We start from the raw sequence: 15,943 nt of genomic DNA on the forward strand, positions 1-15,943 counted from the left end.
ACAAATACATTTCTGTATCTTCTTGAAGTTAAAAAAATATATTATAAAAGTATTTTTAAGCAATGATATTAATGGGTTTATGTTAGACTATCAGGAACAATCCCTAAGTCATGTGATGATCAATAAAGAGTAAATAAATTAACCAGAAACAACCTCACACCTCCCAGATGAAGGGGAGGTAGTCAAAAATATCTGTGATTTGTGATTAAAGCTTGCTGTACTTAAAAAAAATTGTGCTACGTATTTTAATAGTAATACAAAAAAAATGACATTCAAACATTTAAACATGTGGCATAATATAAGCTTTTGTGATTCAAAAAAGTGTGATCACACTCCTCAGCATGTTTCACACACAGCTGGCAGAAGTGCTGACAGGTCATTCTATATAAATGAATAACAGTCGAGGAATTACAGAGCTGCGATAAGCCATCGTGTTTCACATATTGGCTTAATGGAAACACACCAGATAGCAGCACGAGGCTACTTAAAGTCACTGAGGCTGACAGAAGCACTGAAGAAAAAGGAGCAGCCCCGGCACCTATAACTCTCAGCTTCATGTTATCACTTCTGTGTTTAGAGGTTACACTGACTGTGTCATCAAGATGAATCTCAGTTTTACTGCAGTAATGTGGTGTTAACACAGCGCTGTCCAATGTGTTGAAACAGTAATTTTGTTTCATGTGGCAGAAAATGTGACAGATAAAAAAAAAAAAAACGACTTTATTCGCTTGCTCCTTCTTCCTCCTGCACATCTGAAGATAGCGTACGCTTGTCGTCTTTTCAGGCTACCTATGGCCTCATGACAACCGAGTGCTTTCCTCTGGAGTGCCAACCTATTTCTTATTTTTCAGTCGGAAGGAAGCACAACAACATTGAGACCATAACATGTTTTCCGCACTAACATTACTGTGAACAAAAAGTCAAATATATTCCACCTTTTAGCAAAAACTCCGCTGCGCATCTAACAGGTTGTCAGTAGTTGCATAGTAACAGTGGGGCCATGGTCGACACTTACTTCAAGCATCTGTTCAGCGCTACCAGCTAAAAGGAAAATCCCAGTAAACAACCTAACTCTCAGTTGTAAAGCAGAACAGCTACCAAAGTCACAACTACTCAGACAAGTCCTCACCTTGTCCTCACACCACTTATATTTGTCCTCCTTTCAGCTCCACTCTTAATGTAAAACCAGATTACTGTAAAACACTAATGCTGATGTGTCATTATTAGAGTGTGGTGTTTAACCCCATAACACACAGTTTTCCTGGCCCTTAAGTAGCTCAGAGGTTGTTCAAATCATCTTATTCTGCACTGTCTGAGGGTATCAGCTTGTTTCAACTCCTCATTAAACGTACATGATGTTTACGCTGAGAGAAATAAACAAACACAAGCTTTGCCACTTTTTTTTCTCTTTTGATAACTGATTTATATTTTGCACTTGAGCATCCACTTCCTCCGCCTGGAACACACTTGCTGTCTTTTTGGATCCAAACCAAAGTCTGCATTTTTATGAAATGGAAATATTCTACATATCTATGCATCATTTATTCCCAAAACCTTAGCCTGACATATTTGGCATCTTTGTCAGATTTGGGATATTCACTAGGTTTTAAAATCGACTTGTTATTATCAGAGGATTAAAAATAACTCAGCGCAAATATCTACCATTTCAAGGTGGATTATGCTTTGAGGGTTTCACTCAAGCGCAAACTCCCCGTGACGTCACCATTTGGTTTGAGCATTATTCTGAAGACTTGAATTCGGCCTTATGGCTGTCACCATCTTAGTTTTTTGGAGCCAGAAATAACCATATTTGGACGGAAGAGGAAGAGGATGGAGGTGGGTACGTACCGATTGGCTCTGACTGAGAACCCGAGGAAACACAGAGGTAGCGATTTGTCGATCACAAGGTAACCACGCCCTGAAGCATGCCCTGCTTTATCATCCATTTTACTCTGAATGGGACCATAGTTTCAAATATAAACATTATGCTGTATTGAAAAAGATTTAAAACTAGAGATCAAGACCATTAAATCTTTTGGAAACTGTTTAATGTTTCAATAAATCAAGTGAGAAGTAAGCTCGTTTTCTCATAAGCTTACATACAGTCTGACTTCTTTTTGAAACCAGTGGAGTCGCCCCCTGCTGGCCGTTAGAAAGAATTTAAGCTTTGGCTTCACTTTTTAGACTAAGAAGCCTGTCGATTATTTTATATAGTCAATGGTTTCTTTGACATTTTATAAAGAAAATGATAAAAAAAATTAAATCAAGCAAATAACCAGGAGATAAAGCAATAATGAAACATTACAGCCTATTACATCCTATTTGTAGAAAAGGTGAATGGACTGCCTGGAAAAGTACCAGCTGAGGTAGCACAGTGTGATCCACAATGGGATGAGTGACTCACTTTGGCAGCAAGTGGGACTGGTTCCCCATGTTTGATCATAGCATATGATCAATCACTCTCTTCTCACAAGGTCTAGGGTTTGTGGGATGTTTTTTATCCTGTGCTTTGACTGTTTGGGGGGGGGGGAATGAAGCCCAGCGTGACACAAGCAAAAGCATCACTCCACCACTTTTGATACAGTAGCTCTCCAGTAGAGAGGGTTTGTGGGATGAGTGCCCTCTGGCAGAGAGGTGATGCCAATGAACAATCCCTGGGGTTTGTGTGTGAGAGAACTTTTCAGCCATCTACGTGACTCACCCCAAGTCCTTTCATTATACTGTTGCATACATGCTCATTTTCTTTATGTCACCATATCAGCTGTTACTCACTGTCTGAAACCACTATTGGACTTCCCAGCATTACCAGTCACATGTCCATCATACTTTATGTGTCATTTAACGCATCACGCTCTCTTTCAGGTGCTTGTGTTACATGTGGTTGTTTCCCTCTCAATCCTTCTCTAATCTGTGTTTATCTTTGTACAGAGAAATATGTTTGTAGTGGCTTTGACTGCCAAACTATTTATTGGATTAACAATTTGTCAAACCAGAGCCAATGGCACAGCTCCAAAGGCAAGTCAGCCTGCTTGAAATTCAACAGACAGAGCAGGAGGAACAGCTCGGACACTCCTCAGGTGGCCCTCCATGTCCATGGCAGCAGCTCAACTTTCCTGTGTTTTCTAGCTAAGCTCCCCCTCCCCCTCACATGCACACCCCGACTACCACATACAGTAATAACCATGTCCTCCTCTGTGCAACAGAGGGGGAATTTAATCAAGCAGTTTTTTTCTCTTCTTGTGGCAAGAAATTGGATCCATCAGTCCAAAGATGTCTTTATGGTTTCTCAAAGCTCATGTCACAGAGTAAAGGGGGCAACATGACCTTATGTTCTGTGAGACAGTACAAACTTACTGTCAACCTTAACAATGTATAATTATACTGTGGCAGATCTACTTTTAATATACCTGGCTGTATCAAGTTATTGTAGACCATGTTGTTAATCAATATGCAGGACAGTTGTATGGCAGTACTACATTGATAGTAGTGATAATAGTGATTCAGTATCTGCAGGCAATTATGAAACCAGTGCTGTTTTCAACTTTATAACTTAATAAAACTGATAATAACACCTTTTTATCTGATATCTTTTAATGGTGTTACCTTCTCATCTTATGTTTTATTTTATGTTTTTATCTTTATGATTATATGAGACCTTCCAAGTAACATCTTGTGTTTTTATTGTATATATTTTGTCATGTATGATGTTAACTTTTTGTTTCATATAAAATGTATGGTACAAATAAACTTGACTTGTGTAATGACTATCCAAGAGTTTTTTTTTAATGTTTTTTAGCATGAGAAGTAAAAGAATCTTCTCAACCCAAAAAAAATGATTCAGCAGCTACTTTGATAATTCATTAATCATTTGAGAAGAAATAATAGAAAAGTAGAAATCTCTGGTTTGAGCTTCTCAAATGAATTTTTTCAATTTTCAATTTTACAGACAAAATTATTAAAAAAGAAAATAACTGACAGATTAATCACAACATAATCATTGAATAATCATTGGTCGCAGCCCAACACAAAATATATTGATTTATGATATAAAATAACTTATATTTTTAAACATATCACCCACCAGTACTATACAGTCAGAGGAAGTTTTGGTCCAAGCTGATCAAAAGAGAGATTTGCCGCTTTTGGAGCTGCAAGGACTTATCAATTAATCAATTCGATGATTGAAAGAAAATTCATTGGTAATTATTTAGAAGAAGCTTTTTAAAGAGTCACTTTGAGCTTGGGGAAATTGTTATTGCCATGACTTTTTCGATCAATTTATCGTGAACATAATCAGCAGGTTAATCAATAATGAATGCAATCATTAGTCGCAGCCGTCACAAATTTACATGTCGTCTTACCTACATTACACAAAAATGAGAAAAAATATTTTTATCGCCAACCCTAGAAAAGAAGCTGGTTTTAATTGTTTTAGGTCCCACAGCATATTTAACATAATCTTTTACTGAGCTATGAGCGTAAAGACAAACACAGTCACACCCAAATGGGCATTTTCAGCATTTTCAGCACATTATAACAATCCACTGGTTTAGTGACGTCACCTCGTCTCTCAGGTCATAATGACGAAGGTGAAAATGATGAAGTGTGTCATTTGGTTTCAGTTTCGGCAGTCCACTAATTACATACATGCTGAGGCTAGATACCCTATTTTTCAGCAAATACAGAAGAATAATGGCCTCAAGGGTAATATGCTGTGTGTCCGCTGAGTCTCAAAGACCAATTACCCTCACTGTAAACATGACCCCTTCCCCACGGGAATATCAAAAAATGACCCTTAGAGTATCTGCTAGTATTGACTGGAACTCTTCTCCAGAATATATCCTGATCCCAAAGGGCTAATGAGATCACAATTTAGAGATGTGTTGGTTCAGCTTGCTGTCTACAACCAAAGAGAAACATTATACTCCTAATGTGCTGTGTACTTAGGGAAATGACCTAATGAGATGAATGAACTGTATTAGACAAAAGGAAGAGGAGAAGAGTGATGACTCAAACAGAGGGAGAATCCTGAGGATGAATTAGTTATAAGGCCATCTACATGTGGGGCAGACGAGACATGAAATATTAAGTCAGCATCTGATATCGTGCAAGAGTTAAGGTTAAACAACTCCTGAAAAAAATCACCTGCTGTACATTTACAACCAACCCCACTGTCCTGTGCTGGAACTCCACATCCCGTTAAAGGACACCAACGAAGAAGGAAAAGTGTTCGGCTAAGCGTCTACGTAATGCACCGTAAATTTCTGAAGCAGTCAAAAATCTGCATGCAGATAACACCCACCGCATCATTCATCTGGGCTTTATGATCGTCATCGTACACGCCCAGTTTTTGTAGAGCAGACGAATCAAAGTGAGACATATGTTACACGGAAGTGAGATAAATAATGATCTCATGTAAATCTTTCTTTTTTACAATCAAAAAGTCTAACAGAGCTGTGATTTTTTTTTAAATAATCTCATATAAGTGAACAAATATGTAATCTCTGATAAAATATGCACAGGAGCTGAGAAATCACTTCACGTCAAAGGTAATTGTAGCTTTCACCGACACATGCTGAATTACCTCTGAGCCAGCACGGGGATCAGTCTCATCTTTACCATGGAAACCAACACCATACTACAGTACATGCACACACACTGAGGGAGCAATTGCCATGGCATCCAGCGCTGTGGCGACTAGAGGCTTTCAGCGATCAGACCAATTCACTCAGCAGCTAAGTGGACACTCAGTCAGCCTTCTGTCTATCACTCCCTATTTCACTCTCTCTCCTCCTCTCTACTCCCCTTTTCCCACTCTTTTTACAATGAATTTCTTTTGTCATGAGCCAGAAGAATTACCTTTTATCAGCAGAGGACAAGGTCTTGCAGTGCTCAGTAGGAGCGGCTCTCGGTCGAGTGGTGACAGAGGAAAAAGAGGCTCTGCAGGGATCCCGAGAGATGCCCAGAGATGCAGCTGAACCGGCACCGCACGCACGCATCCACCACCACTATCACCACCAGTGAGAGCAGCGGCAGCGGCAGTAGCGAGTCGGAAGGGGAGGGGAGAAAATATAAAAAAAGGCAGGAGAGGGGGTTGCTCTATCAGCAGCAGGAACATTACATCATAGGCTGCCTCTGTGGAAGGGTGGGAGAGAAGTGGACGGAGGAAAGGGAGGTGCTCCTTGGAGCAGCACTCTCTCTGTCACTGCTGGGCTCTTTTTAGTGCCTGCACAAGTCCAAATTTAATATTTATGATCTGGTAACTGTAAAATACCCTCAGTGGTTGGAGCCAGAGCCATGAAATAATTAGATCAACTGCTCTTAATTGTGTACCATCAGTGGGGTTTGTTGTCAGACTGGATATAATATGATGTACACCATAATGTGGCTTATCCCTTTGGGGCAAAGGCTGTGTGTGTGTGGGGTGTGTGTGTGCTTGTGTTTGTGTGTGTGTGTGCATGAGAGCCCACACAATGTCCATTCTGTGCAGTGATTGGATTGCGTGACCAGTGCTTGCCTACCAGTGCTCAGAAAGCATGCTGATATTCAACCTCTGACAAAGGTCATCTGAGATTCCTTGAGGCAGTTCACGGCAGATAGGTACAATTGTTAGGACTTAACATCTGCTCACAATGATTATATTTGAACTTGGCTGTCACAACACATTTATCAAAAAGCCCTGTGTGAATATGCCAATACTTTGAGCACATCTGGGAGGCAGAGTCTGACCATAATGAGACGGATGCGGTGGTCGCCTTTTCCCAGTGGTCAGCTGTTAACCACCTACATGCTGTTGCACCTCAGACCACCATCACAGACGACAATACTCACAACAATGGTTAGTCAGAACCACATGGTCCCAATGCTTCCAAACAAATACAAACACACACCCACTGACTGCAGAAAATAACAATGTTTTCTCTGCCAGCTACAACCAGTTGTTGTGAGCACAGTGCAAAGGATCGCCTCTCTGATTTGGACTTTCCCTACTGAACTGTGACTGCACAGATCGGAGGAAAAGTTCATGCTTTTAAATTCCTCTCCTAAATTTTCGTCACATTCTACTACAGTCTTTTTGTAAATAAAAGTGTTGTATTGAATTCTCAGTGGCAGCAACTGACAATTATTTTCAATAGCGATATTGGTTATTTTCACGATATTTTCATTGATTACTTGTTGTTAGGTATGTAAAATATCAGAAAAGATAATGTATTATCCAACTGACAGTCCAAAGGCCAGAATATTTAGCAACATACTATCAAAGAAAAAAGAAAAGAAATGGATATTTAACACACACAGTTTGTTTTCCTCCTCATTATTGTTCAAAAAGGAGACCACTGAAATGAAATCATTAACACCATCTTATATTGCATATTTTTGTGGTAAAATTAAATGCACCTAGGCAGACTTCTATGACTGTCCAGTCCAGACTCTGTAGAGCTGACACATCGATCCTCATAACAATCCACAGACAGAGGGACGTGTGGAAGCTGGTAACCAGCCGTGACAGCGTCGGTTGGTTGATAATGTTTTCAGTGTCACAGAGTCTATGTGTGCATGTCATCAGGGCAAGATGTGATTCTGGAGAAACCTGTTGTAGCAGGAACCGACAAAGAAGTGATTTTGAGTATCAGACGTTTATACATCCGTCTGTCTGTCTGTCTGTGGACAGCTTTTGTCAACACGGTGGCAACCATTCAAGATGCAGCTAGGAAACTTAACAGGTCTGAGTAGTAGCAGTGTTGGCATCAACATGAAGGCCAAGTTCAAAGATAGGTGTGGTCCAAGCAGGCCCCAACACACACACACACACACACTTTATGCTCCTGGGCCACATTTGCGGTCCTTGACACACCTATTGTGGCGCAAACTACCATTGAAGAAATTTTAAGAATTTTGCCAGGTGTTTACATGTCTGTCTGGCCGTCTGTTTGTCTGTCTGGACAGATTTAGCCACAACCGTGTGAGATGTAGTCAGGAAACTTTGTGGGTGTGTAGTTGAGATAAAAGTGAAGGTTAAGTTAGGAGAGATGGGTGTGGTCTAATGTAACAATGTAGCACTCGCTACTGAGTGGGTTAAATCAGAATCTTTAAAATCTCCTCCTTTATTTTTTAAACGTTGAAATCTTCTAAAAATATGACAAGAAAAGAAACTGAAGGGTTAGCGTGAGTTTGAAGGACAGTTGTCACAGCATGTTTTGGCAGTCAAGCTCAAATGAAGGTTACCAGTTGACACTGCAGTGAGGATGACACAGCTTGCTCTGAGTGGCAGCAATGACAGACCACAGAGACCTTTAATTTAAGGGCTCATGGCCAGCTAAAGGCTGGGGTCTGGCCTTTATAATGTCGATAGGCAACTCACATCCACCATCTGTAATCTTTGCTCCTTGTACATCGTGTTCCCCACAAAAAATAAAGCTGTGAAAAAGTTAGGAGTAAATAAACAAGTGTTGTATTACAAGTATAACTCTATCACAGACCAGAAAACTCAGAACAGAGATTCACCATTAAAACTTGCAAATGTGACCTTCACAAAGCAGCAACAATATCATCTCAGTCACAACACACGCTAAAAGAGGGAGAAAATAAAGGAGCATTGTATCTGCAGCAGAGACGTTAATAAGTGTGACAGTGAAAGCAGAAAAATCAATCCAACTGCTCTTTTGTCCGTCTCTCTCATTTTAAAATGGAGCGTACAAAATTCCTCACATGCCAAGTATTGTAGGCCGGCTGGAATGTGGACTGTACTCAGACAAGGCTGTGTGATTTCCACTGTGTGTGACACTATTCAGCGGATGACGCCCGAGGAAGGAGGGTACCCCAGAATGTAAACAGCACTCCAGATGGACCTGACCTTTGCTAACACAAATTGGCTGAACCCCTTGTGACCGCAGGGGACAACAGCCTTGAAATATTATTGCTGCTGCACACAGACTATCTTTCTACTTTTCCAATGAAAAGCCTCCTTCCCTGCAAGCTGTTCCGCCTCACTGTTGCAACAGATTTAAGCATTTTATTGCAAAAGGAGAAAAAGTACAATGACAGCATTGAGAGACAAGGGAGCGACTTTGACATGAAACCGTCGTGCTCTTGAGGACTACAAAAGGCGGTTTCAAATAAAAACTGCAGAAGATGAATGTAAGCATTATAACACAATCAGATGTGAAATCTGGATAAACCGATTATGAGTATCAGATACAAAAAACCACGGATGTGGTAACGCTTTGATTGATGTGCTCATTACAGCTTGTTCATTGTCAAAAGAAAAGGCCCATTAGCAACTCAATTGAATATATTTAGGATATATTTATAATTTATGCATTCAATCTACAGCTTCTAAATCAATGCAAGCGCTGACTGAGAATTTATATCAAAAAGCTCACAAGTCAAATGTTTTTTAACACTGCTACTACTCACAAAAGCACAAAAATAGAGTTTACAACTGTTAGAAAGAACACACATTGCCACAAAAATAACAAAAACATCCAAAACCAATGTTTTTGTTTACCACTTATAAATATTAAAATATAACCAGGCATATACATGTTTTAAAAAGCTGAGGGAGCGGTCTATTTTCATGATCCAATTTAAGAAAATGTCCCCTGAAGGGTTAGGTGTCAATGAATTATTCAAATTTCACACATACAAGAAGAGCTGGTCAACTGTGATACATGGTGTTGATTGATGACACTTAACAGCAGCATCCTCACTCCCTTCCCCCCCTTCCCAAGCCCTGGAGACTACTACTGAAATTAAAAGGTCAAAGGCGATTGGCTGTCCCCCTCGGTAGCCACTGAACAGCAGCAGGAATAATCAACCATCATGACATACACTCCCATAGTACCACTGTGTCACATGCAGTGGAGGATGTAGGAGTGACATTAGCATTAGTGTAGCAGTGTCGAGCCTCACACAGCTATTACTCATGCATGAAAACACAATGCCATAGAGGATGAGATGGTTAATGCAATGCACAAACAGACATACCCCACTTTGTTTATAAGATCACTGAGCAAGAGTGTTTTTACACTAGGTAAGAGGGGTCTGAGAAATCCAGATATTATAAATTCCCTCATTAAGACTGGACAATTCATCTAAATATTATCCATATCGCAATATGGCCAAATGCAATATCAAAATCACAGGAGCTGCAATAAAATGTGTCACAACATACCATTATTAATGAAGCATTGTGATGTCAAGAGATGCCCCAGCGTACAAATCAGATTTTCCAGACTTAAGGGAGCATGCTTGTTTGGTACAGACCACGGCAAAAAACTCTTTATCATCACGGATGTTATGTTTTCAACTGCGTCGGTTTGTTCGTTGGTTGGTTGGTTTTTCAGCAGAATTACACAAAAGCTACTCAACGGATTTCCATGGAACTTGGATTGGGGGATGGGTCTCGGCCAAGAATAGACCCCATTAACTTTTGGTGCAGATCTCGATAAAGGGACGGATCCAGAATTTTTTTTCTCACTGTCTTCAACATTGGTGTTTCGTTTTGACCTTTACATTAATTACTCAGGGAATAATGCATGGATCGTGATAAAAAAAAAAGAAAATCAGGTGTATTTAGGTGGCTGGCATTTATGAATGAGTACAAAATTTAGAGTGATACAGCGTGATCAAGTTTGATATTGGATTAGGCTTGATTGAATTAAAGGCGAGTGTTGGGCCTTGGCGGAGGTAAGCACTCTACTGAGTGCCATTCTAGTTAATGAGGCATTGAAGTATCAAGAAATGTCCTGGCCTACAAATAATATTCTCCAGACTTAAAGGAACATGCCTTTTTGGTACAAACCCCAGCAAAAATCTAATTTTTTTGAAATATTTTTCAGTGAAAATGTAATGCAAAAACATGTTTTCTTTTTGAATTGTTCTGCTTTAGCTTAACATACAGTATATTGGTATCATTCTATAGCCAAAATGTCCTGTTATTCACAAGACAGAATTGTTTATGTTATATACTAGTACAAGGATTTTATATTGACCACACTAAATGGTGAAGAAATAAGAAAAGACTTCAGAACTTAATTGGCTTGCTTTATTAACCACTGGTGATAAATGTTAGCTGTCTCAACAGGTGATTTCAGTCATCATTGAACTCTGGCCTTCCTCAGCTACAGACATAAACACATGACCTACTGTATGTCAAACAACATATACATTACATAGGCCATCAGCAGATAGCTTAAACATTTGTTTTAAAAACGTGCTCCTCCAGTGGCTTTTGTGAATAAACAACCTTTTCTGTATGTAAACCTCTTGACTTTCTTGTTAACTCTGACCACATCCACGTGCACATCACTACAAATCCAAGCTAACGACAATCACGCAATTACTTTGAAAGTTGTCCAAAGGGATATCAAGTGGAGTGTTGATTCTTAGTGGGATTGGCAGTACTACAAAACATTTAACATAAGTAGGTAATTTCATTAGACATCTAATATTGTAACTTTAATGGAACGGAAGTCTGTGCAGATGCTGGTGTCAGTAAAAAGATGAAGGACAGCAGTTGCATCTTATCACTGTCTTGGAATAGTGATCTTAATCCCCAGCATACAGCATTTACAGCTGAAAGATAACAGAGCCACGCCTTTGGCACCCTCCAGGGTCTCAGGGGGCGCTGGTACAGCTGCTCTAATAAAGCTCTGGCAATGTGGGACATTCAGAAAATCCAATCATGCCGCTCTTTGGCATTTGACCATGTGTTTGAGTAAGGCTAACTAAAGACATAAATATATAAACATGGATATTTTTCACTCCTTACCCAACAAGAGAGCTGGAGTTCATGATGTATGTGACTGGCCTTCTCATTGCCTAATATGGTTTGCTTTGGTCGGCAGGCAAAGTTGAAACAGGTGTATTATTTCTGAGAACCCAGAGAAGGAATGGCACACTTGTAAAATGCTCCTTGGGGTGATGATAATTTGCAGGTGGTAAAAGAGCATGTTAAAAACATTCACATCAAGGTGTGGAGAGTTTTTTGTAAACGGTGATGACAGTTAAATGTGTGAGTATTTCCTCGTCCGTATAAATTACTTTCCACACATAACTGTACCTTAAAAATGTATGACACTGTTCTGGAAATCCCTAAAACTAGTGAAATGTGGCATGACTACGGCTCATTGTTGCTGATCTGAGAGGCTACAGGTAACTACTTTGGGCTTTTGTGTCACAGTGCTAACCAGTCACCTTGTTTACCGACTCTCACTGCAGTATCATGTTCTATGTTACCGCGGCAACACAGCGATTATGTTCGCCTCTCTATTCACGTCCCACTCTCGTCCCCCCAAGAAACACTCTTCTTGTCACCACACTGCGTTGACAAAGCAGGCACATTACAATGAGCATTGTTAGACCGATCTAAAGAAAGCTCAGAGCCCTTTGGCGAGGTGAAATGGGCTACATCAAAAAGATCACTGTGTCTATGTATTTGGAAAAAGATACAAAAAAATATTTTTAAAGCCATGTGACTGAGTGGAGCGTAAGTTTCTTTACATATTACAGTGCATATTATACCAGAATGTTTTTTGCAATGACAATAGTGGCCAACCTATACATTGGTTGCTCTCTAATCAAAATGTAACTTATTGGTACTACTTGTTTATAAAGTCAGTCTTTATAACCCCTTGTAACAGTGGTTGGCAAGGAGCTCTTTCAAAACTAGAATGACACTCATTAGAGTGCATACCTCACTCATAGATACCGGCCAATGTTCACATGAAAAATTCATGGATCTATCCCTTTATCCAAATTTGCACCAAGAGTTAATGGGATCTATTCTGGGACGAGTCCAACCTGCCATCCATGTTTCATGCAAATACGTCCAGTAGATTTTGTGTAATCCTGCTGACAAACCAACCAACAGATACGGGTAAAAAACATAACCTTCTTCACGGATATAATAACTCATGATTAGGTGAGATTTTACAATTCAACTGAAGACAAAAACTCAATTAAGATTTTAAACTAGCATGCAGTAATAGCATTTTCTGTCTTTAACAGATGCAGGTGAACATGTCAGGAAAAGCAAATGTGAAAATTCTTCACAATATTTTAATCTGTTTTAATTATGACCAGAAACTGCTGAATGACAATAAGTAGTGTGACTCCAAAGGATAAGCAATAACTAATTTATCTATCTATCATATTCGTCCTGGCAGTAAGATATATTACTAAAAGCAGCAGTTATATACCAATCATATCACAATGTCCTTTGGGCTCTGACTCGGCTGTTTTCACATAAGCCAAATTTCAATTTTTTTGTTGGCTTGGACAAAATTGAGCATCTGATCTCCAGGTTAACTATTTCCAAAGATTAAGTAGTTAAACTAAACAAAGCCTGCCCTTGCTTACACTTCTCGGTAACACCTCTTTCTCAAACAACACACTATTCTGACTATTTTCTGTCTCTGTCTAAGGTGAGCCATTTGAGCAATGGTAATTTAAGGGCTCTGCTTAAAAAGCAGGTATGTCAGGCGCACAGTGACCTGTAAGCACCTTGCAAGCCTATTTTCTGCAAGCGTCTGTCTGCCGCACTTCTAATGACAGGGTGTAATTCCAATAAAAAAAAAGCAAATCAGCCGTCTCCATTGGAAGTTGAGGATCACAGGGGGCACACTTCTTTCACAACACCTGGGAAGAATAATCTGCTTATGGACTCTTTGAAAAGTTACAGTATATTCATCATAATCTGTGTGTAATATGGTGCTGAGATGTGAGGCGCTGTGTATCTTAAGACTTAGAGATGAGCTTCATTACAAACATCTGTAGAAAGCACTCAGATATGCAGAGTGACACCACGTAGTGCACCTCTAAAGCAGTCAACTGAGGACATAATTAAATGTTCCCCAGCTGGTGAAAGTAACATATGATTAACTAAGGCAATAAGTGATGTAGCATCTCATTTCATGCACAGGTACTTGCTTTTGCATTTGAGGTGGAGAAGGGTATTGATGAGAATGTGTACATTTACACATTTCAGTCAGATTTGCAAATATTTTATATGTACTTATTTTTATTTTTGCGGTTATTTCCTCTTAAGAACAGTATAGATTCTCACATTAGTCAACAACATACAAAGTAATGGCCATCCTGCAATGGTCAGTAAATGTAAAGTCTAACTTCTATATATAAATATTAAACCCCTGTGATCCATTTTAATAAAACAGAGTTGAGGCAAACACTCTCAGCTTTAGGAGGTACATTCAGTAGAGACAGCCTGCTATAATAATACAGTATATAAGCAGCAGAGAGCTGTAGGACTGTGCAGAGAGCTCCAATATGCTTTAGAGTGGCTTCATCATCAGTCCACCCTGCGTCATTTCATGAAATATTTAGGATATGATGCATGCTAACAGTGGTGCAGGCACAAGTACATACTTCAGTCACATTAGGGAGCTTAGGTAGGAGTTGCATTTGGGGAGAAAAGATGGTGTGTTGCACGTTATAAGGTTCTGTGGTGTGATGTGTTTTTGCTGTTGGTTAAAGTTAAAATAAACCCTCTTTCAACTTGGCTCATTAATAAGTTTGATAGACAATAATAGATAACGGAATGCATAAAATACCATCTGAAAAATTTAAGAAAGGAATAATCACAACATGCCTCAGTGATGATATTTTTATCTTTATCGTGTCAACAATTGGCTCAACATTATCTTTTGTGTGCAAAATAGATTTGGTATCAGTGGAGTTGTTGTATCAACACTGATGTTATGTTGATCCAAAGTTAATTTGCAGGCTGTGTAAAGACAGCTATTATGAAATCTGTTAAAATTTGTTTTGTACACACAATGAAATGAGCTCAGAGGAAGGAAATCTGAATGAAAGAAAACAAAAGTGTGAAAATACACCTCTACTCAAAGAGAAGCACCTAAGACACTAAGAAAAAAGACATGTGAGATTTTTCTTAGACTAGCACTGCTGATAATCTTATGCTTTGTTGGATCACAGCCATGTGATGGAGTTTGAGAGTATACCAACAACCCGCAATGGCGAATTTGATGTTTTACTCTCACTATGTCATTTCATCATGTCTGATACTCTGTGAGACAATAAAAACTTGAGTTATTGGATATTTGATGTCAATTATTTCTATAAAGAGATACAATATTTTTTAAGCAAACATCTTAGCAATCCGTTCTGTCCATGTGAGTTAATACTTGTCTAGTTTACCTGAATCACATATAAAATCCTCTGCACTAGAGACCACAGGGACTAGACAGATCAGACAAATATGACTCTGATGCATCATAACAATGACGAGATATTATTATCCAACATTTACTGTAACCATTACAAGCTCCTGTTACTACATGACAAGGACAGAAGCACAGGAATGAAAATAGCTCCACATAGTACATGACTGTCATTCTAGAGGGAAACAGATTTAGACATTGTTCCGGTATCTCATTCATTCATGAGCTGAAACTGAAATAAATTGAGCTAAAAAAATCAATTACCACACAATAGCTACTCAAAAAGACTATTTATTTTATATTTATGTATACATGTTGTTTTGCAAACTTGTGAAGCTGTACAACATCTTAAAAGACTCCATAAACTTTCACAAAGTTTAACACTGTTACCTTTTGTCGCATACAAACCAGCAGCAGCCCTAAATTTACTGAGGTGAAGCCAGACACTAAGTTGAATTATGCAGTGTGTGCAAACTTTAGTCCCATGCCAGGCCTAATAATACGCTGACCAGAGCATGCGGGGCACTGGCGATACAGCAGCCGTTGAGGCCTCCATTTCTGTGCCTCACCCAGAAATCCTCTCAGGTCACTCCTCTCTGCAGGCCTCTAAACTTAGCTCGGCCTAGAAACAGACCAGATCAGAGGATGTCGGCCTGCCGCTGGGTCGCGTGGCAATCCCTCAAAGGGTGCAAAGATATGTGACAACTGCTCACATACTCAGGCAACACCATGGACAGCAT

At 39.4% G+C, this 15,943-nt stretch overlaps 1 protein-coding gene across 5 annotated transcripts in view; it reads right to left on the reverse strand.

The window, feature by feature from the left end:
- The window catches only part of sema4ba (sema domain, immunoglobulin domain (Ig), transmembrane domain (TM) and short cytoplasmic domain, (semaphorin) 4Ba), a 78,008-nt gene that overhangs the window by 48,983 nt on the left and 13,082 nt on the right, over nt 1-15,943 (reverse strand). The window contains exon 1 of one of the 5 annotated variants that reach the window (XM_084364720.1): nt 5,860-6,048. The exons of the other annotated variants lie outside the window; for them this stretch is intronic. The gene's annotated coding sequence lies outside the window, so the exon portion shown is untranslated. Of the gene's footprint in view, nt 1-5,859; nt 6,049-15,943 lie in introns of those variants that run through there. 5 annotated transcript variants of the gene reach the window in all.

This window comes from Pagrus pagrus, assembly GCF_965226575.1.
Source record: "Pagrus pagrus genome assembly, chromosome: 10".
In the NCBI taxonomy this organism is placed as follows: Eukaryota; Metazoa; Chordata; class Actinopteri; order Spariformes; family Sparidae; genus Pagrus; species Pagrus pagrus.